The sequence below is a fragment of the Rhipicephalus microplus genome, chromosome 4, assembly GCF_043290135.1.
Source record: "Rhipicephalus microplus isolate Deutch F79 chromosome 4, USDA_Rmic, whole genome shotgun sequence".
NCBI classification, from domain to species: Eukaryota; Metazoa; Arthropoda; class Arachnida; order Ixodida; family Ixodidae; genus Rhipicephalus; species Rhipicephalus microplus.
The window spans coordinates 106,667,431-106,692,254 of NC_134703.1; the positions used below are offsets into that span (position 1 = coordinate 106,667,431).

The following is a 24,824-nucleotide window of genomic DNA, read 5'->3' on the forward strand; positions in this document are numbered from 1 at the left end:
AACCCCTTGTGGTCGAAATTTCCGGAGTCTTCCACTACGGCGTCTCTCATAATCATATGATGGTATTGGGATGTTAAACCACACATATCAATCAGTTTCTCAGCGGTATGTTGATATTAAAAAAAAGTCTCTAGGGTCCCTTTAAAACTATAATACGGACTTAGGCGAAAAGTTCAGGCATACATTAAACTGTATTCACTGGAAGTATTTTCTGTGCGTTACGTCGACATCACAGCATGTTATGCATGCTGCTATGGACTTTAGAACAAATACAACTTTTCGTGGAACCTTTATTTAGAGACACGTGTGCAAACCGCCATATGGCTTCAGTTTTAAGAATAACACTTTTTGAATATCTTCTGAAGCATCGACTACACGCTTTCGTAAAAGCGAATTCAGCGCACAGCTCACGCCTCTCATGTAGACGCTAACTACTATTTCGACTCAGAAAATATATAATCCTTTCTGCTTGATAGTATTTCAGTTCTGCCCTTTTCTGAGGTGCGAGATGCTAATCCAATTTTGGGAAGCTCCAATGCAAAAATAAGTAGTGAGAAGTGGCGCGTATGCCTTTGTGCGCATGTGGCTGGAAAAGTCAGATGCAGCATTGGTTCACCAAAGTGCGTCATGAATGAAAAACTTACCAAGAAAGAAAAATACTCGCGTTGAAGTACTATGTTCGCGCTTCTCCTTAACCTTAGCGCTCATCACTCATAAGCCCTCAATGCTGCAACCCTTGCGATTGCTTAATGTAGAGGAATCGGTTTTTACCGGCGTCATATACTCCACATCTGCATGAAAGAGCGAATGCACTAACCTGCTTCTGTGTTCAGTTAGGTGCAGTGTCGCAGTTCAAGTGGTACCGGTGCTGTGTCACACAGGTACTCCGTTGAGCCTGCAAAAAAGCGTGAAAGAACATTTCTAATTAATTGGCGCTATTTTCAGGTTTACTGCACTGAACGGTTAATCCGCAACGAACGACGAAGTTCAACACAACTGAGAAAAACAATTACCTGAAAGAAATCACGAAGGACAGGAAATAACTGATAAGGCAGGTAATGCCGGAAAACTCTTGGCCTGCATCTCTACATCGCACTGGGGCAGAGCATGGCATTGTTGGCGTTGTGTAGATTTGAAAAGGAACCTGACCTCAAGTTTAAGACAACTACAGCCATGACATCTCTTATTATCACCACATTTGCAGCAAAACATTGCAGAACCAGTTATGTGTCGATAGTGTTCATTATTAAACAATAAATATCACTTTGAAAAAGTAAACGCGTCATATCCCTCCCCCTCCTTGGCCCTTTTTTAGCCCGCCTAAGAGAGCGAAAATTATCAAAAGACAACACACAAGTTCCCCGACTGCCTGCCCTTTTAAAGGAAATCCCTTGTCGAGGGCAACTCCCCCCGTCTCCCGCTCTCCTACCCCAACGAAAAGCTCCTTGATCCACGTCTTCCCGTTAGAGAGGCGGCCGTGACAAGCATTCAAGTAAAATGTAAATGAAGAAAAACACATAAGTGAAGAAAATTAGATAATTCACATAAAAAGAAGCGAGTGAGGAAAGAAAGAAAGAGAGAAGGAAGCCAATGGAGCAATGAAGAAAATGAACAAAAATGGGAGGAAAAATTAAGCAAAAAAAGAACGTATCTACGCAAGCGCAGGAACAGGCAATCTCGTTGATAAAGCATGGCGACGTATGTCTCCGTTGAAATCCTCGCTGCCTGTGCGAGCGACCCCAAGTGAAGTAAAGAAAAGTCCGGAGCTCGAGTCGAGAAAGATAGCACCCTGGGATTTCGAGTAGCTTGCAAATCCAACTCACTCGTTTCTAGTAGGCCCTCCAGTGCGTCCGCTATCCGGAATCTAAGCTTGACACCTTTGTGCTTAACGAAGTATTGCGAGCTAGGCCCTTGCCGGAAGATTTTCAATCAGGAAGGCTAAAATAATGCAGTAAGTTAAAGTTTTCATCACAAAGCAGCGCAGGAAATTACCTGTCCTACTGAGACACGGCTTAATTTCAGTGACATGAGGGTTTAAATACGGGCGCTCAGCTGAAGCAGCGTCTCAGGAAGTACCAATTTTGGAGTATTTAGCCAAGTTAAGAATTTGTAAGACACGTACAGTGTGCCGGCAGTGAAGAGGCACGTGCACGTGTGCTATCACCCGTTCTTAGTTAAATAGGTGTTGCGGAAGTTCAGATAACAGTTTATCCTCTTTCCGACCCTTTTTCCCACACCCGTACAGGGTAGCAAACCAGTTCGTCTAGGTTAACCTCCCTGTCTCTTCCTTTTATTCATTTCTTCCTTCTTAGCGTTGTTGTCTTCAATCTTGAAATTGCGCAAATATGAGGACGTAGACAAGGCGTCCAAAGCACTCACATTTCTGCGACGATGTGATGGTGCCCGCGCTATTTTTCACTTAAACAAAAACAACAAACTTAACAAAAACAACAACCAAATCACGCGCGAAACTAGTGAACGCCACAAACTACTATATGATATTTGAGTAAATGGGTTATCTAATTCATTAATTTGCACTTATATTGAGTAAATGTTAGCTAATATTCTAAGAGGCTTTTTCACTAGTTAATGGAAGCTTGGCCAACTAACAATTAAACCTCCTTGATTTTAAACCGGAGCTTATATGGCCAAGTTCTCACGGACGGCGTCCATATAAAAAAGATGCTTGAAACAAAAATTTTCTGCGTGACTCACGCATAACCACTCGCCCTTTCGTCAAACTTTACCCTCGTACCGGTGTGGGCAGAACTTATTATAAAGTGGCTCTAGCTAGCGAATTCTTACGTTCTTTTTTCATTTTAGTCGTCATTTGATAACCTTGTGTGTGTGTGTGTGTGTGTGTGTGTGTGTGTGTGTGTGTGTGTGTGTGTGTGTGTGTGTGTGTGTGTGTGTGTCTGTGTGTGTGTGCGTGTGTTGATATACATGTTTCGGTGCCGTAAGTTTGGGTTGGAACAGCCAGCTAGGTGAAATATTCGACATTTGATATGGCAGTCTCCAAGGGGACAACTTCAACTTAGAAAAATATTTAGTGGTGCATGATGTTATGTATTGGGTGGTTGGACGACCACTAATCATAGGAAGGGATGACGCATACAATCGCGGGAAGAAATATTGCAGTTTAGCCATTTTGCGGCGCATTTCCGAGTGCTGCGCAGCCAATCGGAGGGTGACAGAAGAAAAAAGAAAGCAAATTAGCACACACGTGGGGCAATCTTATCTGATGGCCCCAGCTAGAATGCGACAAGCACCGCGAACGTGACGACGCTTCTGTTTTTCTTTGTAACCTGAGAATTCTGTTCGTTTAACCATGGTCCAAACAACTAACAAATTAACTTTTATGCGAGATCAGTGCACACAGATGTCATCCTACTGATAGCTGCCCAGATGGATCCTGTTAGGCAGACGAGTACGAACCTGATTGTGGAAACGGCTTCCTCTTCGTTGGACATGTGGATGCGATGTTGGTAATGAGAGCTGTGAGATTATGATAGCTCCATACGCGACAGCACCAAAACCACGGTTCACCAGCAATTCAAAATTAATCTCACTCCGACGATCAGTATTCGTAACGCATCGTTAAGAACGTTTTGGTTGTTATTCCCCAGCGATCTTCAAGCCCTGTTTGCGCTATACGAGTACTTTCACCTCTCAGGACTGAAGATTTGAATACTGCGACGGGGGTAGGCCAGCTTGTTTGACGAGCGGACTGTGATATTTGGTGACCGCAGTGGTCGATGTCTTAAATCTCGCACTAATAAATTCCGGATCTACGTGCCTAGGATCAACAAAGTTAATAAAATCACAGTATGTCCTCGAGGGGAATGATGACGAGTGGGGCGAAGCGAACGGACGTACCGACGGACGGACGCACGGATGAACGGACGCACAGGACGTCAGCCATCAGAAACAACGTCGAACAGGACGTCGGCCATTGATAAAGTTGATCTACGGTAATGTGTGTCGGCATTCATACATGCGGCATGGAACATTTCCGCGCCATCGCTGATGGCCGCTTAAGTTCCGTAATACATTCAACTTTCTGTGTTTGCGCTCTCATGCAGGGCTATCAGAAGTTTATCAAATAATCTAGAAAGTTCCCAGACATCGGGGCGTCGTTTGAGCAAGTGAGAAGTTGTGTGCGTAATGCTCCGTTAAGATAAATGTTTTATGTAACGCACCATTTATGAAACAGGTAACAAACAAACGAACAGACAAAACAATAATCAATGTTCGTGTTCAGAACCATAAGAGGTAATACGCATATGTGAAGTGAGCACATAACAAAATTTCATCAGCTCTGTCTCGTTTCAACACGAATGTGACCCTAATAAGAACAAAGATACGATGTCTTATAAAAGTGCCTTTCGGGGCCTGCCACGAAGATCTGCGTGTGCTGCGGTCGTTTTACGAGCGCGGAGAAAAGCAGGTGGGGCAGTATATATTGACCGAGTAAACTGCGCCGCGTTCACGCTGGAGGGTCCTTTCAATATCCCACCGGACAAGTGGTGGTTGTGATTCTAAAACGTGCGCCGAATGCTCTGCTCGCAATTCGAGACCGATGTCGTAAGACGTGAATGAAACCCTGCTTCTTTGGAAGGCTGCAGCATAGAGGACTAACGCAGCACGAGTTTACAAAAGCGAGGACATATAATGCAAAATCGTATGATAAAGTTTCCGTCCTCCACTCTTATTGCAACCTACTAGCGAGATGATTCTCCCCGTAATCAAATTCGACGAAGGCAAAGATTTCGTTCGCTTCTACAACACTGAACGGTCAAAATGTACACAGCACACCGGGAGACGCTCTATACCTTTATATGTGCCCTCTGCAATTTTCTGGCAGCGGCTACCATTGGCAATTTCCTCTTCTGGTTTCACGTGGTCCAGCTGAAGAAAGCATGCTGGTTCTTCTATATTCGACAACTATCACAGTCGTCTTTCTATTTATTATCTTTTGGCACTAAATTTTGCTGACAATGTTTATTCTTCGGAAAATAAGGATTGCGTTCGTCCTGCGTGGAGCAAGAAAGCAGAAGCGTAGAATATAAAGGCGCCTGGAAAGGCCCTGCAGATCGCGTGAGCCGCAATAGAGCTGTAGGGTGGCAAAGGCGGTCTCACAATGCAGCGACAAAAAATACAAACGTGTAGAAAGCATGGATACAAACCTAACCACTGTCTTTACGGCGCGAACAGCTGTCGCCGCAAGTGACATAAAAGCGCATTGGTTCGTTGTTTAAAGTTTTTTTCCTTTTTTTGCTAGCACACAGCCTTGCCCGACAAACTGTACACGACCATGTTCGTAATGGCGACTCGTTTCCAGGTTTTGATGTATTTAATGAACAATAATCACTGCAGAAGTTACGATCTAAACCAATCCTTTTTTCTTCGTCTTCATCTTCGACGCAGGTGTAAACTGACGATAAAGTCAGTCGGAAACTATGAAATAACACTCCTATCCACATTTTTGTGAAGGTAGTAATAAAGTTAGTCTCGACGTGGACGTGGGCCCTACAGGTAGCAGATAGATAATGTGAGATCGAGTGCATACCTAAATGCAGCATGTCGCCCACTAAGTGTTTTTATTGAATTCACCGCAAGTGCTCGGAAGTAGATGGTGGTGCGCTTCGGTTACTACCTTCCGTAATACTTTATCCCGACAAAGTAATGCACTAAGGCAATACCGGGTGTCTCAAGAAATGTGTCCAAAATACTAAAAAATAGGGTAACTACGATATTCGTTCAATGCCATCACAATTACTTTTGTAGCCACACGCATCTTAAGATGGCTAAAGACATTTTTTTCAACGCTTTTTTCATAAGTAAGTTTCATAAACTTTTTATTTCGTGAAGTTGGGTGGTTAGGTAAAACATTCTCAAAAACTCATAGCAGCCTTCTGATTTCGAAAAATCGACCTCTGTTGCAATTGAAAAAAAAAACGCCAGGCCTACGCGATAGGCGCAGCACAGTCACAGGGAAAGCTAGAAGAACGGCCTTTCGGCGCTTTTCTAAAACACTCATTTGGTAACTACTGCAAGCACACTTGCTTGATACCCACTAGGGCATTATGAATAAATTTGTTTGGGTAGTAGGCAGGCATTTGTTATGCTATTTTTTGTCATTCTTCTGAGACGCGTGGTATCCGCTAAACACTTGCAAGGAATTTTGTGCCAAATGTCTATGTAGTGGCTGAGGACGATGAGGAATGATGCCTGAAGTGGGTACGCACCACGGTTAATAGGCGAACGAGAACAAGCTTTTGTAATCTGTTGGAGCATTAGACGGCTCACTCGTTACGCTATTCGCATTGTGCGACGACTGGTTGTTCTTTCTCTATTTTAAAGCGCTTTATAAGTCGTATTAACGCGATTGCTTTTGCAACATCAAACTTGCCTAAGGCAAGTTTGCCAACAACATTAACGCAATCTTTCTCAAGAATTTTACGTATACATGCTTCTTGGCAGATATATAAAGAAGAAGTTCGAGTTATGGCTACAGATAATCCAACTACTAAGTCTTTTTATAGGAAGAACGAGGAAAAAACGCTGCTTAAAAGCTTGCGCCACCTTTATACGATTGAATGCGAGACACCGGGATTGTTCCTATTATAGATATTAAATATCAACTTCAAAGATATGATGCCGCTCGTTACAGAGAAGCACGTATAAAATCTCGAAATCGACTTACCTTAAACTCAGAGCAGCCAACGCGCCAAGCTTTATTCGATGAAAAACGCCCCACAGTTTTTAAAATAATCCCAGACCTTTACTCTAATGTTGTTCATGTAACAGAGGTAAGAGACAAAATGTCGACATTTGAAAAGTACTACGAAAGTTTATTTAGTGCTCTCTCTAACCCTGATGTCAACCTTACCACGAACTTTGTTTCCCTTTTGAGCCCATGGGAAGACGATGATTGTGCAGCCATTAATTGTCCTATTACGATACAGGAAATTGAGCACGCTATTGACAGCTTACTTTCGTCGAAGTCACCTGGCCTTGACGGCATTTATGCTGAACTTTACAAAACATTTAAAAAGGCTCTCTCTCCTATATTGTTGGACATTTTTAAATAAGTTATGACATGGAGACACTCCCGAAATTATTTTGCAAGAGCCACACAGTTTTGATACCGAAAAACTCGGACAAGAAAAAACTTCACTCTGTTGAGGGTTACCGGCCAATAGCGCTGTGAAACGTTGACTTCGAAATTTTCGCCATAGTATTATCAAATAGGTTGCAATTTGCGATATTCATTCTCATTGGGTCCCACCAAACATGCGGAATTAGGGCCGATCTATACAAAACAATATACATGTCGCTCGTACTGTTATGGACATGAGTACTCTTATGGACATCAAAAACACCTTGCAATGTTACAGGTAGACCTTGCAGAAGCCTCCAATCGTGTTAGTCATTCGTTTCTGTTTTCTCTTCTGGAACATGCCAATGTCGGCCCTGTTGTGTTTAAAGGCGTCAAACTATGCTATAATCAATCTTCGACCCGTCTTGTTGTTAATGGTCAGCTGTGTAAACCAGTTTTGATGTGTTCGTCTGTGAAGCAGGGCTGCCCTATGTCCCCACTACTGCTTGCCCTTCATTGAGTGTCGCTATGCTTAAATATATTACGACCAAGTAGTATTCGCGGATTCAATATATTAGGAACTGAAATGAAAGTATTGGCTTACGCAGACGACGTAGCAGTGTTCTGCACAGATAAACAAAGCATGCAAAGTGTGCCATCAGTAGTAGACAAATTTGGCATAGTATCATGTGCTCGCTTGAACGCCTCGAAGAGTTTTGGGTTTTGATTTGGCTCATGGGGTAGCACACCTAGTCAATATGCAGAAATTAATTGGACAAGAACTCCACCAACGTAGCTCGGTGCACCGTTAGATGCGTGTAGATTTAGTGCGCATTACTGGAGGGAGCGTGTCTCTTAGCTTCAATGACAAGGCCAGACATTTGTTCCCCGTCGCCTACCAATATTTGGGAGAGCTGAAGCTTGTAATACTTTTCTAGTAAACAAAGCTCTACCGCGTATTGCAACTTATTCATTGTTTATGATTTCATGTCCAATAATTTTATCGGATTTTTGCAAAATTTTATATGGTCTTCTACTTTTGAGCCCATGCGTCGTGACCACATTTTGTGGACAGTTAGTCCTGGTTAGGATTAAAACATCTCTATTTATGGTAAACAGTTTCCCGCTTTTTATTTTTCCGTGACCATTCCCATCCCGTAATTCGTTCATTCCTGCAGGTTAATCTTGTGGATTGCTTCCCTGACCTAGTCATTTCTTCAAACTCTTCCGAACGGCCGTGTTTGTGGGGATTCATGCAGGAAGTTTATTCTGCAGTTAGAGTCCTTAAAGCTCGCTTTAAGAATACTTGTACACAGGGTCTCGCAAAGTATTATACAAAAATTTATTATCTACGCTTTTTCCGCCTCCGTTGTACCGTTCCCTGTATTCAGATATGCCAAGTCATGATGTCTTGAACCGAGTGCGCAAAATGTATATGTCTCTAAATTCAAAAGAAAGGGTATTTTTGTTTCTTGTGTTGACTGCCACGTATATGATGTGCCAGAGACAATAGAACACTGCTTTGTCAGTTGAAAAGATGCTATCTTGTTCTGGGATTTCCTCCAGTGGGCTCTGAAAAAAATGTTTGATAATAATTCTTACGCTATTCGTTATCTTTTGCCAACATCTCTTGATGAATAGCCTTTTAATGTGTTTTTTCTCATGGGTATGCACAGTCTATGGAAGACGCTTATGCAAGATCGCAACACAGGACCCACCAGTTCTTCGAGCTCACATTTCAGTAGAATAGCTGTCCACCTAAAATACATTTATGATGACATAGGCTTCAAACCAGACTGGTACCCCATCTTGGCGAGGTACTTGGCCTTGTCACATGTTGTGTATAACGCGATTTGAAAAACTCTCGTGGCTCTACTGAACTTCATAATTGACGAGTGTTTATTTAGTAACACTAAGGTGATTACTGTCGCTCTGTCATTGTACCGGTGTTCCATAGTGTAAATGTCATTTTATGTTCATTCTAACACACATTGTAATAAATACCACGAAAGAAAAAAAACCAGCACAGCTCAGTGGTAGAATACTGGGCTGACACCCATCAGACTCGGTTTCCGGCACCACTGTGTCTTTGGTGCTCGGTTTGCCAACAAGTCACAAGCACCGGCGTAGTTCAGTGGTTGAATACTGGGCTGGCACTCAGCGGACCCAGGTTTCGAGCCCCACTGTGTCTTTGGGGCAAGATATTTTCTTCTAATTTCACGCGATGTGGTTACGGACACCAGTGGTGGTAGCGTCGGCGGACCATTGCCCGTGACCCGAGTTGTGATCTCATAACAGCTTTCGCTGTAAAAAATACGGCGTATGCTAGCGAAGTGCATTTGATCCCGTGACCCGTGCGTCAGCAGCCGAATACCTTAGCCCCTAGACCACTGCGGCAGGGCACCAAGAAGTAAGTTGATCTCACGACCAATTCTCTCTTTTTTGGGTCACTAGAACAACGGAATACGGAATGAATACGACAAACGTAAATATTTCAACTTTGGCGACACAAGATGACTCAAGTAGTCGTGCAAAAACTTGGCTAGTAGAGGTAAGGTGCTGTTGCAGAGAAGAGTGATGCACCTCAATTTATTTATTTATTTATTTATTTATTTATTTATTTATTTATTTATTTATTTATACTGTTCGCCAAAGGCTGTTACAGGCTGGGGTAACGAAGTACACTTCATTTGTTGACACAAGCACTACAAAATAAAATCAAAAAAGAAAACCCAACGGGCAGTTTTAAGAGAGGACCAATCCAACAGGTAAGTTAATTAAGGTTTACACAGTAGTGACCAACGATTGGCAAGGTAGCATAACTTCATACAACACACTTGACGGAGGCTATACCATATACATCCCAAACTTCCGTGTCGTAGGAACTTTTTCCTACCAACGTCACGTAAAGTTATAGAAAAATATGCAAAAAAGGGAACATCCCGACTAGAAAATATGAAGTAACAGCGCCTAGATATGGTTACCTAAAGGAGTAATATGCCATTACCGTCTTTTCAAATTCCTTTGTATAATTAATTTGAGTTATACTATGGGGTAGTACGTTCCATTCTTCAATAGGTTTTGAGAAGAGGGAATATTTAAAGTTGTCAACATTTGTAGGCATAGGCACAATACAGGATAGGCTGAGTTTGAAAGGTCTAGAGTCCCTCGTGAGTATTTCATAAGCATGTACAAAGCTGGCTCATAAGTAATTCTACTTATGAGCTAGTTTTGTACGTGCTGTAACAAAAAACGACTACACTCTTGAGAATGCCAAGTGATGCCAACGGACCATGACCAAGCGGAACATTAGTGACCCATCTGATTGTTTCTTCTCCTTCGCTCCCTAACGGGAAGCTACGCGGCAAACTGTGACACGATCGAAGCCCCCAGGGCTACAAAAAGTTCCTTATCTATTCAGGGCTGCCGAAGTGCACGTAGCACTTCGCCGGGACGCAAACAATCTTGACGTACGTGCCTCGAGAATTGTGCTCCGTTGCGCAAATATGCACGATCGACGTCCACTCTTCCAGTCTTCGTAGCTTTCTCTATGTAGCACTGTGTCGCTGCAGTTTCTACTGAACTTTTTGTCATATCCCCATGTACTGATTTGCCATGTTGCCCTAGGTGTGCCACCATATTTTTCTTTCTCGTGTTCTTTCATCTTTTTGCTGCGTCTCTCGACAAAAGCTCCATGTTGTACAAGCCGTTTCTTATTTCTTCTTTCTTGCCATCGGTAGAGCGATGAATTCTCGAGCTTCCAGTGAATGAGTGGCACTCAGCTGAGCGATGCTGAGCTTGGTACCGCTCATTAATAAAATAAAAAAAAAACACTTTGTTGCGCAACACAACATTGATCAACGCACACTGACACCGAACGTGTTGTGATTCTCTTTCCAAATAAACTACCTAGCTGACCTGTCCACAATGAAAGTCTTGCGTTGCGATTGAATAAAGCTTTGAAACGTGCCTTTTCAAGAACAATACAGTCTGCTAACATTATCACTTGCTTTTATGCAAGCCGATTACGGCATTAACGTGCAGCTGAACATTAAAGATTGGGCACAGCATAAAAATGAGATGTCCTTACAGGCAGTATGACTGCACACTAAATAAAGCTAGCAACACTTCAAAAATTGATAGTACAATGCGTTAAAGATGCTAATATATTAGAGCCAAACCATTCACTGCAAGAAACACGCACAGCCTAAAAGACAAAGAAAAAAAAGAGGTTACATCCCTGAATCAAATGATATCACGTAAAAAGGTCCATTTTCGAATTGCTTTTGTCGATGGCCTGCCCTCAACGTGGAAGTAGGATGTCCGTGCAGAGTGATTTTTGAGTACGAACCATTCGCTTATTTTTTGTAAGCTCTAACGGACATAACCGGCGAGCATTTAGGACCTGGCTGAGTTGGTCGCCGAATGGAAAACGTAGCTTTCACGAAATCACGTAAAAAATTGCTCGAATAGAACTTCGCTATGTTGCGATTCGCAAAGAAATTGTATACAGGGTAGCGTCGGTGATCAGTGAGAGGTGGTGGGCGTTTTTTGTTTTTTTAACGAAAGGAGTGTTGGGCTCTTCCTCTTTCTCTCGGACGATTCTCTCATCCCAAACCTTGCCAGTATAATTTTGCTTCGCGTTCGACTATCACTTTAGTCATTACAAGCTGACAAACTAAGTTTGCCTGTCAATGAGAAAACCGAGCTTCTTTATGGCCACCTTATACCAACCAGCACAACATAAAATTAAGGGGGCTGGCGCTACAAAGATGGGAAAACGAGGCTGTACTCAATTCAACACGCTCCGTTGGGATAATGTGAAAAGTGAGAGAGAGAAATGGAAAGAAGCCGATAGGCAACTAAAGGCGAAGGGGAGATCACCAAAACTTCCGCGCCAGCTCCGACAATGCGCTACTAAGTATGGAAAGGACGCCGAGGGCACACTTTCGACGGGATCGTGGGAACACGGCTTTAGAACGCATTCAATAAGAACGATGCTCGTCGGACGGTGATGCACAGAAGGCTCCCACTGTCCCCTCGGCTATCGGAAGCATTTGGCAGCGTCCGTAATCGCAAAACAGATTCAGCTATTGTGTAGGCCTAAATTTGGATGGGAGTCAAAGAGAACAAGGCCGTTCTTTTTTACAGGAAAAGTAAAGGAAACCAAAGTGCGCAATACTTTTGTAGCAGTTCAGGAAGTGTTTTTGAATGAACTCTCGCAGGTGCGGAGATGTCGAAGTCAGAAGTTAGTTAACTCTGTGATTGATATATCTGCGTTTTAATGTTCGAAAACGCAGATGCGCGCCATCAATTCTATTGCATTATCGGGGGACAGTTTGCACGTAGGTTCGTTGCAGGAACCGCTGCCTGTGAATTCAGGTGTGTTCACTTTAGACGACGTTACGGCATTTCCTATGTACCTCGCCCACCTGTAGACAATGCGTTGAGGTTCCGGGAAAACACATCGCCACTTGTCACTGTCAAGTAATATGTCGCAACATTTTGCTTACATAACTGTCCTAATTACTGTTTGAACTGTCGTCTTTCTTCAACACTCTTAAGATGCCTGCCGCAAGAGAAAAAGCAACTGAGAAGACAGCAAGCCAATAGCGCTGTTTGCTGATGTTTAAACATTATTGGATACATTTCTCAAAACACCCAGTATATATATATTGTAACAGCGAGCTGTGATAAGATGGTTTTATTTAGAGGTGAACGATGGTCGTTTGCGGCAGCACACTGCGATCATGCCAAGACTCTTCGTCTTCCTCTGCTTCTCTTCTCTACCTTTTTCTAGTCTGTTACATTCCATCGCAAGCAGACGAAGCCCGTAGGGCGAGTTATGATGCGCAAGGAGGGTAGAAAGGTTTCAGGCGAGCAACGTGAGTGAGCTGCGTTCTGCTCGATCGTCGACCATTGGACAAAAGACGAGCTATTACGTAAGTGAGCTGGCTTAGACGCTCAAAAACTACAAATGGGCCTGAATATCGTGACAGAAGCTTTTGACGCAATCCACGCTTGCGTTGCGGTGTCCAAAGTAACACCAAGTCACCTTTTTCGAATAAAACCGGTTCGTGCCGGTCGTCGCATCATTCCATCGAACGACGTTGAGAGGCCAGAGTACGAAGACGAGCGATTCGACGGGCTGCTTCTATGAGGCACAGGGTGTTTGATACAGAGTCGTCATTGTGTGGAATGAAGAGTAAGAAAGTGTCTAGAGGGCTTAGTGGCAACCTGGCGTACAACAGATAAAACGGGCTGAAGTTCGTTGTTTCATGTTTTGCCGTGTTGTACGCGTACGTGATAAAAGGCAGCTCTTCATCCCACTTCTTGTGATTGGAAGAAACGTACATGGCAAGCATGTTGGTGAGCGTTCTGTTTGTCCGTTCAACGAGGCCATTCGTCTGCGGGTGATACGGTGTGGAATGACGGAACTGTGTCGTGCACATGCGTAATAATTCTTCAACGGCATTGGCAGTGAACTGTCGGCCACGGTCGCTGATAATAACACGCGGTGGGCCATGGCGAAAGACCACGGAGTGAAGCAAGAAGTCCGCCACGGATGCAGCGGTAGAAGAGGGAATAGCTGCGGTTTCGGCATACCGCGTAAGATGATTTACGCAGACGATTATCCAACGCTTCTTATTGTTAGATAACGGAAATGGACCCATAATGTCAATTCCTACTTGTTCAAAAGGTGTGTTGGGTGGTGTTAACGGCTGAAGGGGACCTGGTGTAGCGGTGGCCGGGCGCTTGGGACGTTGGCACGTCTCGCAGCTAGCGACGTAACGCTTCGTCGTTTCGTACATCTTGGGCCAGTAAAAGCGTTCCTGCGTGCGGTTCAGCGTGCCTATGAAGCCGAAGTGACCGGACGTCGCATCGTCATTCATGGCACGTAGAACATCGGAGCGAAGGCTCTCGGGGACAACTAGAAGAAAACGTGCTCCAGGTCTGGAGTAGTTAGTTTTATAGAGCAACTTGTCTCGGACAGTAAAGCGACCGCTGTGTTGGGAGGCACGTGCGGCGGAAAAAAGAGGATCCTAGTTGAGATCGTTGCGTTGTTCTCTCTGGAAATCAGCCACGTTGGGGAACCTGCTTGTAACAGCAGCAAGGCAGTCGTCACAATTCTCAGCATCGCAGTCAGTAGTCGCAAGAGGAATCCGGGAGAGGCAGTCTGTGTCAGCGTGACGATGGCCACTCTTGTACGACACCGTAAAGTCGTATTCCTGAAGTCGCAGCGCCCAACGTGCGAGGCGGCCAGAGGGGTCATGCAAACCGACCAGCCAGCATAACGAATGGTGAAAGGTAATTATCTTAAATGGCCTCCCGTAAAGATAACAACGAAACTTCTGTATGGCGAAAACAGCTGCCAGACATTCCTGTTCCGTAACTGTGTAATTGCGTTCTGATTTGCTCAGGCAACGGCTGGCATATGCCACGACATGCTCTGAGCCATTGTGACGTTGTACAAGCACCGCGCCTACACCGATACCACTAGCGTCCGTGTGGACCTCAGTCGGGCAAGATGGATCGAAGTGACGCAACAGTGGTGCTGACGTTAGTACAAACTTAAGTTGTGAGAATGCGGCGTCACACTCTGGTGTCCAGTTGAAGGTTGCACCCTGTCGCAAGACGTTTGTCAGCAGATACACGATCTCCCCAAATCGTGGAACAAAACGACGAAAATATGAGCATAGGCCAACAAATGAGCGAAGTTCTCGTGTGGACTGCGGTGATTTAAAAGAGCTCACTGCTTCTATCTTGCGAGGATCGGGTCTGACGCCATCCTTGTCGACCAAGTGCCCCAGCACGAGAGTTTGACGTTCGCCAAACCGACATTTTTTAGAATTCAGAACCAGCCCAGCTTTTTCGATGCAGTCGAGAACAAGACTTAGACAGTTGTTATGTTCCTCAAACGTACGGCCAAAGATCACAACATCGTCAAGGTAGCACATGCATATCTCCCATTTTAGACCACGTAATACTGTGTTCATAAATCTTTCAAAGGTGGCTGGAGCACTACAAAGGCCAAAAGGCATGACATTAAATTCAAATGAGCCATCCGGAGTAATGAAAGCAGTCTTTTCTTTGTCGCCGGGTTTCATAGGTATTTGCCAATGACCTGACCGCTAATCAAGCGTTAAAAATAGGAAGCGGCATGCAAGCAATCTATGACGTCATGAATCCGCGGTAAGGGTTATACATCTTTCTTCGTCACAGTGTTTAGAGGCCTGTAATCTACGCAGAATCTCCAGGAACCATCCTTTTTCCTGACAAGAATTACCGGGGCTGCCCACGGGCTGGACGACTCTTGCACGACACCTTTGTTCAGCATGTCCTTTACTTGTTCGGCGATAACTTTGCGCTCAGAGGATGACACTCAGTAGGGCTTTTGGCGGATGGGGTGTGCAGAGCCAGTGTCTATTCTGTGACGAGCGCGGGACGAGGAAAACTGAAGGGGTGCATCTCTATGTTTGAAGTCGAAAGCAGCAACATTCCAGGAAAGGACCTGCACCAGCGCTTGCCGTTCCGTCATACTGAGAGTCTTGCTGATCATAGCGAGCATTAGATCTTAATTATGGCGAATATCACAAGCAGAGGAAGAGGTGGGGAGGTCCGTAGCTATTGCTGCTATCGAGTTGCATGAGGCTTCATCAAAGAGAGCTATCTTCATCCCGCGAGGAAGCACAACCGGCGTGGCAGAACAGTTCAGCGCCCACAATGTTGCTACTCCTTTTGTCATAGACACAACAGAACAAGGCACAAGTATGTCCTTCTTAAAACAGTTCTTGCGTAGAGGCCACACTACGAGGTCAACACAAGCATCATAAACCGCTGTGGAAGAGACTCGAACGTGTGTCAGGCACCAAAATGGTGCTATCACTTCATCAATCACACTTAGTGTGTTCCTGTCTTCGCCATGGTAGTCTTCTACGGAAAGCGAAGGTAGAAACAAATTGTTGTGATATTCCCCCACTACCACAGTCAACGGAAGCACCGCATTGCTCCAGGAAATCGATACCAAGAATGACATCGTGCGAACAACGAGATAGAACCAGAAATTCCGATACGAATACTTTTCCAGCCAATGAAACACTGTCAACACATACACCAAGAGCATTAAGCCACTCGCCTCCTACACCACGAAAGGTGATTGTATCGTCCCATGAAAACATAACTTTGCGACCTAAGCGGTTTCTGAAGGCTAGGCTCATCACACACACAGTCGCCTCAGTGTTAACTAACGCCATCGTCGGTATTCCATCAATCAACACATTCACTTTGTTTTTGATCATAACAATAGGCAGAGGTATATCTTGAAAAGACCGTCCGGCGACCTCACCTACATTGAGCGCGGATGCTAGTTTCCCGGCGGCGGAGAAGAACGACGCAGAGGAAACGTCGAGCGACGAGAACGGTTGGATGGTGGTGTCAAACTCTGCTCGGATGCTGGCGAATCACTGCGTCTGGTCTCGCGCGAAAAACGGTCCCTTGGAAACAAGTCGGTTGTCCGCAGGTCATATGAAGCACCGGGTCTTGGTGGCGAAGACATGGCTGGTGTCCATCGTGATTGGCGGCGTTGTTGGCGGATATACCGAGCGATATGCCCAGTGAAACCACAGTTGTAGCACACGGGAGGGTCACGGTTTTCTATTCGATGGAACGAATCCTGGGCCGCTGCTGTCGGCGACGAAGTTCGTTATCACGCGAAGAACGGGTTTCTGCCACTCTCTGGAATTCATTGTATTCGTCGTAAGTTACATCTTGGTAGTAGGGTTGGTACTGTCCTTGCCGCAGCGGGACGTAGTCCGGCTGAGAGCCCTGAGTATAAGAATGTGGCTGTGCTCGTCGTGATCGTGCGTCATAGCCAGGGCCTCTATCGTATAGACGTGGCTGATACTGAGGTGTGGCATCAGAATCCTCAAAGCCCTCCGCCACTCGGTGCGAGGAGAATGAAGCAACCTTTCGCTCGAACTCTGGTGGCTGGTAGGGGGGATGAGTGCTTGGGCGCTTTGCCACTTGCGCGTACAGGCCGAGTTCTTCACGTACTATTTGCCGGATTGTTGATGCAAGATCAAGCGCCTGGTTGCCGTCTATGCTCGCGATGGTCGTCACATTGGGTAGCCTGCCGAACTTCGGCGTGATGCGCCTCGTCTTTAGTTGCTCAAAAGTGCGGCAATGACGAATGACATCGGTGACAGATGTCAAGGTGTCTTTCACGATGAGGAAACTGTAAACATCCTCGGCGATTCCTTTTAGAATGTGCCCGACTTTGTCTTCCTCAGACATTCCGGAGTCAACGGTCCTACATAGCTTTATGACTTCCTCAATGTAGGTCATGCAAGTTTCACCTCGCACTTGAGCGCGTTGCATTAGCGTCTGTTCTGCTTTTTTCTCTATCGTTGTTGGGTCGCTGAAACGCTCTTTGATTTCAGAAACAAATCTGTCCCACGTCGTTAGCGTTTCCTCCCGATTCTCGTACCACATTAATGCAGTATCCGTAAGAAAGAACGCGACGTACAAAAGCTGAGAAGCGGCATCCCATTTGTTAGCGGCACTCACCCATTTGTAATGGATGAGCCAAGCCTCGACGTCTTCATCTGGTCTGCCGGCAAACGGACGAGCATCTCTCAGTTGTGGAGCCGAACTGGTCGGCGCAGAAGTCGAGAGGGGTCGGTGTTCATTTGCGTTGTGGGACATGTCCAGACCAGATGGATTCGGTGGAAGTCCAGCCATGCGACGGCTCCGTCGAAGAACTTGCGGTTCACCTTCCGTCTTCGGGTGTCGATTACCCAGCACCTCCACCACAACTGTAGCAGCGAGCTGTGATAAGATGGTTTTATTTACAGGAGGTGAACAACGATGGTCGTTTGCGGCAGCACACTGCGATCGTGCCAAGACTCTTCGTCTTCCTCTGCTTCTCTTCTCTACCTTTTTCTAGCCTGTTACAATATATATATATATATATATATATATATATATATATATATATATATATATATATATATATATATATATATATATATATATATATGGTGGGGTGAAATTCAATGGATCCGGTGGAAAATGCGGTAGAAAAAGAGGTCGACAAACGTGCAAAACACAAGTTATACTAACGTTTCGGCAGGTGGGCCTGCCGAAACGTTAGTAAAACTAGTGTTTTAAGAAGTAAAATTTATAAGAAGCAAAATTTAGCAGTTGTTTTATTTAATTTCCAACGGTATGGCTTCGTCAGGGTTTGCGAAGAAGTGCAATCTTGTTGTGGCCAACCCTGACGAAGACTGGTTCACCGGTCGAAACTGTTGGAAATAAAATTAAGACACAGACACACACACACACACACACACACACACACACACACACACATATATATATATATATATATATATATATATATATATATATATATATATATATATCATCAGCCTGACTACGTCCACTGCAAGACAAAGGCCTCTCCTATGTTCCGCCAGTTAACCCGGTCCTGTGCTTGCTGCTGCCAATTTATACCAGCAAACTTCTTAATCTCATCGGCCCACCTAACCATCTGTCTCCCCCTAACTCGCTTGCCTTCTCTGGGAATCCAGTTAGTTACCCTTAATGATCCGCGGTCATCCTGTCTACGCGCTACATGTCCGGCCCATGTCCATTTTCTCTTCTTGATTTCAACTATGATATCCTTAACCCTCGTTTGTTCCCTAATCCACTCTGCTCTCTTCTTGTCTCTTAAGGTTACACCTACCACTTTTCTTTCCATTGCTCGCTGCGTCCTCCTCAATTTAAGCTGAACCCTTTTTGTAAGTCTCCAGGTTTCTGCTCCGTAGCTAAGCACCGGCAAGATACAGCTGTTATATACATTCCTCGTGAGGGATAGTGGCAAACTACCTGTCATAATTTGAGAGTGTTTGCCGAATGTGCTCCACCTTATTCTTATTCATCTAGTTACTTCAATCTCGTGGTTCGGCTCCACGGTTATTACCTCCTCTAAGTAGACATTGTCTTTATAACTTGAAGTGCACTATTACCTATCTCTAAGCGCTGCTCTCTTCCGAGGTTGTACATTACTTTCGTTTTCTGCAGATTAATTTTAAGACCCACGTTTCTGCTCTCCTTATCTAACTCCGTAATCATGAGTTGCAATTTGTCCCCTGAGTTACTTAGCAATGCAATCTCATCAGCGAAGCGCAGGTTAATAAGGTACTCTGCATTAACTGTTATCCCTAACTGTTCCTATTCTAGGTTTCGGAATACCTCCTGTAAGCACGCGGTAAATACCATTGGGGACATTGTGTCCCCTTGCCTTACACCCTTCTTGATTGGTATTCTGTTGCTTTCTTTATGAAGCACTTTGGTGGCAGTTGATCCCCTGTAAATTTCTTCCAGGATGTTTATATATACTTCATCGACGCCCTGATTCCACAGTGTCTGCATGACGGCTGATATTTCTACTGAATCAAACGCCTTCTCGTAATCTATGAAGGCTATGTATAGTGGCTGGTTATATTCTGAGCATGTCTCTATTCCCTGATTGATAATAATGATTAATTATGTATATATATATATATATATATATATATATATATATATATATATATATATATATATATATATATATATATATATATATATATATATGTATATATATATATATATGTATATATATATATATATATATATATATATATATATATATATATATATATATATATATATATATATATATATATATATATATAGGCAGGCATGGTGGTTGAGTGGCCGTAGCGTTGCATATAGTTCAGTAGATCCTCGGTGAGCGGTCACAGCGTGATTTATTTCGACGTTTCAGCCTAGAGTCTGGCCTTCATCAGGATTGAAGGTACAGTTTGTCTGTGCTCAGGTTTATACAATCTCAAATCAGAGGGAAAAGAAAGAAGAAAAGACAGAAAAAAAAGAAAAAAGAAGAAAAGGAAAAGAAGAAGAAAATAAGAAAAAAGAATATAAGGTGGACTCCCCTCGTGCGCCCCCCTTCCACTCTTCCTTCCACTTCCCCCTTCATCTCTATCCACTTTCTCCCCTTTACCTTTCTGATGTCAGCGGTCTGTGTAGGCTTCCTTTCACTAACGCATTCTTCCCGATCAGATGGTGCCTCCTGGCTCTGGCGGTTCGGTGTGGGGCAAAAAGAGCTTTTTTAGGAAGCTGTAAGCCTTTAACTACTCGGCGCCCCGTCAACATTTCGTCGTAGAAAGAGGGGTGCCGCGTATTGCAGCAGAGGCTGGTAAGCGGGCTTTTTAGGAAGTTTTAAGCCTTTAACTACTCGGCGCCCCGTCAACATTTCATCGTAGAAAGAGGGGTGCCGCGTATTGCGGCAGAGGCTTGTAAGCGGGCGCAATGCGAATTCCTTGCCGTAGGGGCCTCCCGGCTGTGCACAGGGTTGCTGTTGGGCATGTCATGCATGGTACAAATGATGGGGTACTAAAATAAAACAGAAAACCGACGACAGCTGTACTTAGGAAGAGTAGTTACACTTGGAATTGTTTTGAGTTGTCCAGTGCCCTTCGCAGCTGCAGTGCCGTGAACTTAGTTACTATTTTTATTATTGCCATTATTGTTTTCTAATGCTTTAATTGCTGCAAGTGTATACCAGGATTCTCATTTATTCCTCTATCAAGGGTGTTGAATCGGTCGATAAGGTAGGACTCTCGTTGTTCACGTTCTCGATTTGATTTAAATCCCGTCTCTTAGAGCATTACTGATAGTTTGTCAAATGCATGGTCGGGAAGATTGAGATGTTTTATAGAGGTAGACTTGGGGCTGATTTCGCACGGGCTCTGTGATTATTGAAACGAATCCTAAATGGTGTTTCTGTTTGTCCGATGTACTACATACCACACACGTTGCATTCGAGTGGGTATACCACATTAGAGGAATCGCATGTTAGGTTTCCTCGTATGTCAATCGAAAAATCGGATTGTGTGCTGGTTGCTTTATGTGTTTCTTGCATCGCCTTACATACAAGACATCGTGGCTTTAAGCAGGGTCAGCATGAATTATTGGGGGGTGATGTGTTAATTTGAGAGTGGACAAGTGTGTCTTTGAGGTTACGTGGTCGTCGGTAAACTACGCCTGGAGCGGATTGGAATGCGCGTTTCAGACGGTCACTTTGATCCAGAATGTTGTAATGTCGTTTAAGGATTTTGTTTACATTGGGGAAGTTTGCGCTGTAAGTCAAGTAGAGGTTTGTTCGTTGTGGGTCTTCTTGCGGTGGTCGCTTCATAAGTAAGTCTTCACGCTTTAGTTTTCTCGCTTTTTGAACAGCGTCATTAATTACATGTGGGGGGTATTTTTGTTTCTTGAGCATAAGTTTGAGCCTCTGTGAGCTCTTGTCAAAGTCAGCGTCTCTAGAGCAGATTCGCTTAGACCGGTGAGCCTGGCTGTATCAAATACTGTTTTTACAGTGACGTGGGTGATCGCTTTGGTAATGGATGTGTTGTTGTCGATCCGTTGGTTTGCGATATGGAGTTGTAGAGAGCTTCTTCTATCGTTATGGTAACATCAAGAAAATTTACGGTTACTTGCGAGTATGTGTGTGTGAAGTGTATGTTCGGATGTACAGCATTGTAAGTGTCGATAAAGCAGAAAAGTTCGTCCTCGCTGTGGGTCCAAATAAGAAAGATGCCGTCTATGTATCTTCTGTATAACATTGGTTTCAAGAAAATTTGTGCAAGAAATTCCGATTCTAGCTTTCTCATAAATATGTTGGCATAATTAGGTGCCATTTTGGTGCGCGTAGCGGTCCCGCTGATTTGTCGAAAATACTCTTGGTTAAACTCGAATGAATTTAATTCGAGGACCATCCTCGTCAGAGTTGCGATGGCAGAGAAATCAGGGGTGTTAGATTGTCTATGGTTTGTGTACATGTTTTGTAATGCAGCTATGCCGTCATCGTGAGGAATATTTGTATACAATGAAGAGACATCATGAGTAACCAAGTACGAGTTTTTCGACACACACAGACCTGCAATGTGTCGAAGAAATTGTGTGGTGTCTTTTATGTACGATGCGAGGGTGCATAGAATGTGGCCTATTATTTTGTCCACGTACCCTGATATGGGTTCAGTTATTGTACCGATGCCTGATATGATTGGTCGAACTGGGTTACCGGGTTTATGAATTTTCGGGAGGATGTAGAAGCGAACTGGACGAGGGAATGCTGCTCGAATCAGTTTGTGGTCAATGTTGGTTATCTTTTCTGCATCCAACAGTTTCTTCAGTTCTGTTAATACAATACGTTTGTATTCGTCTGTCGGATCACCTGGCAGGCGTTCGTAAAGTCTTGAGTCGTCTAGTTGGCGGTATGCTTCTTGTAAATATTTGGTTGTGTTAAGGACTACAATTGCTCCTCCTTTGTCAGCGGCTTTTATTGTTATGTCTGTCCTAGATGCGAAATTTTTCATACTTATTTTTTCAGATTTTGTCAAGTTTTCTCGGTTTTCTTTCTGTCTGTGGTATTCGTGTACTATAACTTTCTGTACTGCGGTGATATAAAGGTCCAAGCACTTGTCTCGATTACTGTTCGGTGTCCAATCATTTGATTTACGACGGTGAATTGTATCGTGGTTAGAAGGCCTGTCCAAAAAATATTCGCGCAACCTTAAGCTTCGAGCGAAGTTTGCGAGGTCTCGGAGCAAGTGGAATTCATCGAAAAATTTTGTGGTTGGGCAGGAGCTTAGTCCCTTAGATAGCAGTTTTTCTTCGTCAGGTGACAAGCTTGTGTCCTATAGGTTTACAAACACAGTGTCACAGGGTGTGTTCCTAAATGCGTGCTCGTTTGTACCGTTAGTGGTTTCAAGGCACCCAAAGCGAGTTCCTTGAAACCAATGTTATACAGAAGATACATAGACGACATCTTTCTTATTTGGACCCACAGCGAGGACAAACTTCTCAGCTTTATCGACACTCAAAATGCTGTACATCAGAACATACACTTCACACACACATACTCACTAGTAACCGTAAATTTTCTTGATGTTACCATAACGATAGAAGAAGAGAAGCTCTTTACAACCCTATATCGCAAACCAACGGATCGACAACAAAACCTCCATTACCAAAGCGATCACCCACGCCACTGTAAAAACAGCATTCCATACAGCCAGGCTCACCCGTTTAAGCGAATCTGCTCTAGAGACGCTGACTTTGACACGAGCTCACAGAGGCTAAAACTTATGCTCGAGAAACAAAAATACCCCCCACATGTACTTAATAACGCTGTTCAAAAAGCGAGAAAACTAAAGCGTGAAGACTTACGTATGAAGCGACCACCGAAAGAAGACCCACAACGAACAAACCTCTGCTTGACTTACAGCACAAACTTCCCCAATGTAAACAAAATCCTTAAACGACATTACAACATTCTGGAACAAAGTGAACGTCTGAAACGCGCATTCCCATCCGCTCCAGGCGTCGTTTACCGACGACCACGTAACCTCAAAGACACACTTGTCCACTCTCAAATCAACACATCACCCCCCAATAATTCATGCCGACCTTGCTTAAAGCCACGATGTCTTGTATGTAAGGCGATGCGAGAAACACACAAAGCAACCAGCACACAATCCAATTTTTCGATTAACATACGAGAAAACCCAACATGCGATTCGTCTAATGTGGTGTACCTTCTCGAATGCAACGTGTGTGGTATGCAGTACATCGGACAAAAAGAAACACCGTTTAGGATTCGTTTCAATAATCACAGAGCCCATGCGAATCAGCCCCAAGTCTACCTCTATCAAAACATCTCCATCTTCCCGACAATGCATTCGACAAACTATCAGTAACGCTCTTCGAGACGGGATTTAAATCAAATCGAGAACGTGAACAACGAGAGTCATACCTTATCCACCGATTTAACATCCTCCATAGAGGATTAAATGAGAATCCTGGTACACTTGCAGCAATTAAAGCATTATAAAACGGCAATAATAAATATAGTAACTGAGTTCACGGCACTGCAGCTGCGAAGGGCACTGGACAACTCAAAACAATTCCAAGTGTAACTACTCTTCGTAAGCACAGCTGTCGTCTGTTTTCTGTTTTATTTTACTACCCAATCAATTGTGCCATGCATAACATGCCCATCAGCAACCCTGTGCACAGCCGGGAGGCCCCTACGGCAAGGAATTCGCATTGCGCCCGCTTACCAGCCTCTGCCGCAATACGCGGCACCCTTCTTTCTACGCTGAAATGTTGACGGGGCGCCGAGTAGTTAAAGGCTTAAAACTTCCTAAAAAGCCCGCTTACCAGCCTCTGCCGCAATACGCGGCACCCCTCTTTCTACGACGAAATGTTGACGGGGCGCCGAGTAGTTAAAGGCTTAAAACTTCCTAAAAATACCGCTTACCAACCTCTGCCGCAATACGCGGCACCCCTCTTTCTACGACGAAATGTTGACGGGGCTCCGAGTAGTTAAAGGCTTACAACTTCCTAAAAAAACTCTTTTTTTTGTCCCACACCGAACCGCCAGAGCCAGGAGGCGCCGTCTGGTCGGGAAGAATCAACGCCGACTAAATTTCAAGGCCGAAAGGCTGCCACAGTGACGTCAGAGGTTGGGGGCCCAGTTGCCCAACTGAGCATGCTCAGTAAGACTTTTTTTTCCACATCTTTTATTCGGCCCAATCAAGCCGCAGCAGCTGCGAGAGCGGGAGCGTTCGTTCACCTAAAACGTGAACGAAACACA

The 24,824-nt window shown here is 44.3% G+C and overlaps 1 protein-coding gene across 2 annotated transcripts in view; it reads right to left on the minus strand.

Moving 5' to 3' along the window:
• The window catches only part of LOC142814565 (uncharacterized), a 416,641-nt gene that overhangs the window by 271,153 nt on the left and 120,664 nt on the right, over window positions 1–24,824 (minus strand). For both annotated transcript variants that reach the window (XM_075893452.1, XM_075893453.1), the window contains one exon: window positions 818–895. The gene's annotated coding sequence lies outside the window, so the exon portion shown is untranslated. The remainder of the gene's footprint in view (window positions 1–817; window positions 896–24,824) is intronic.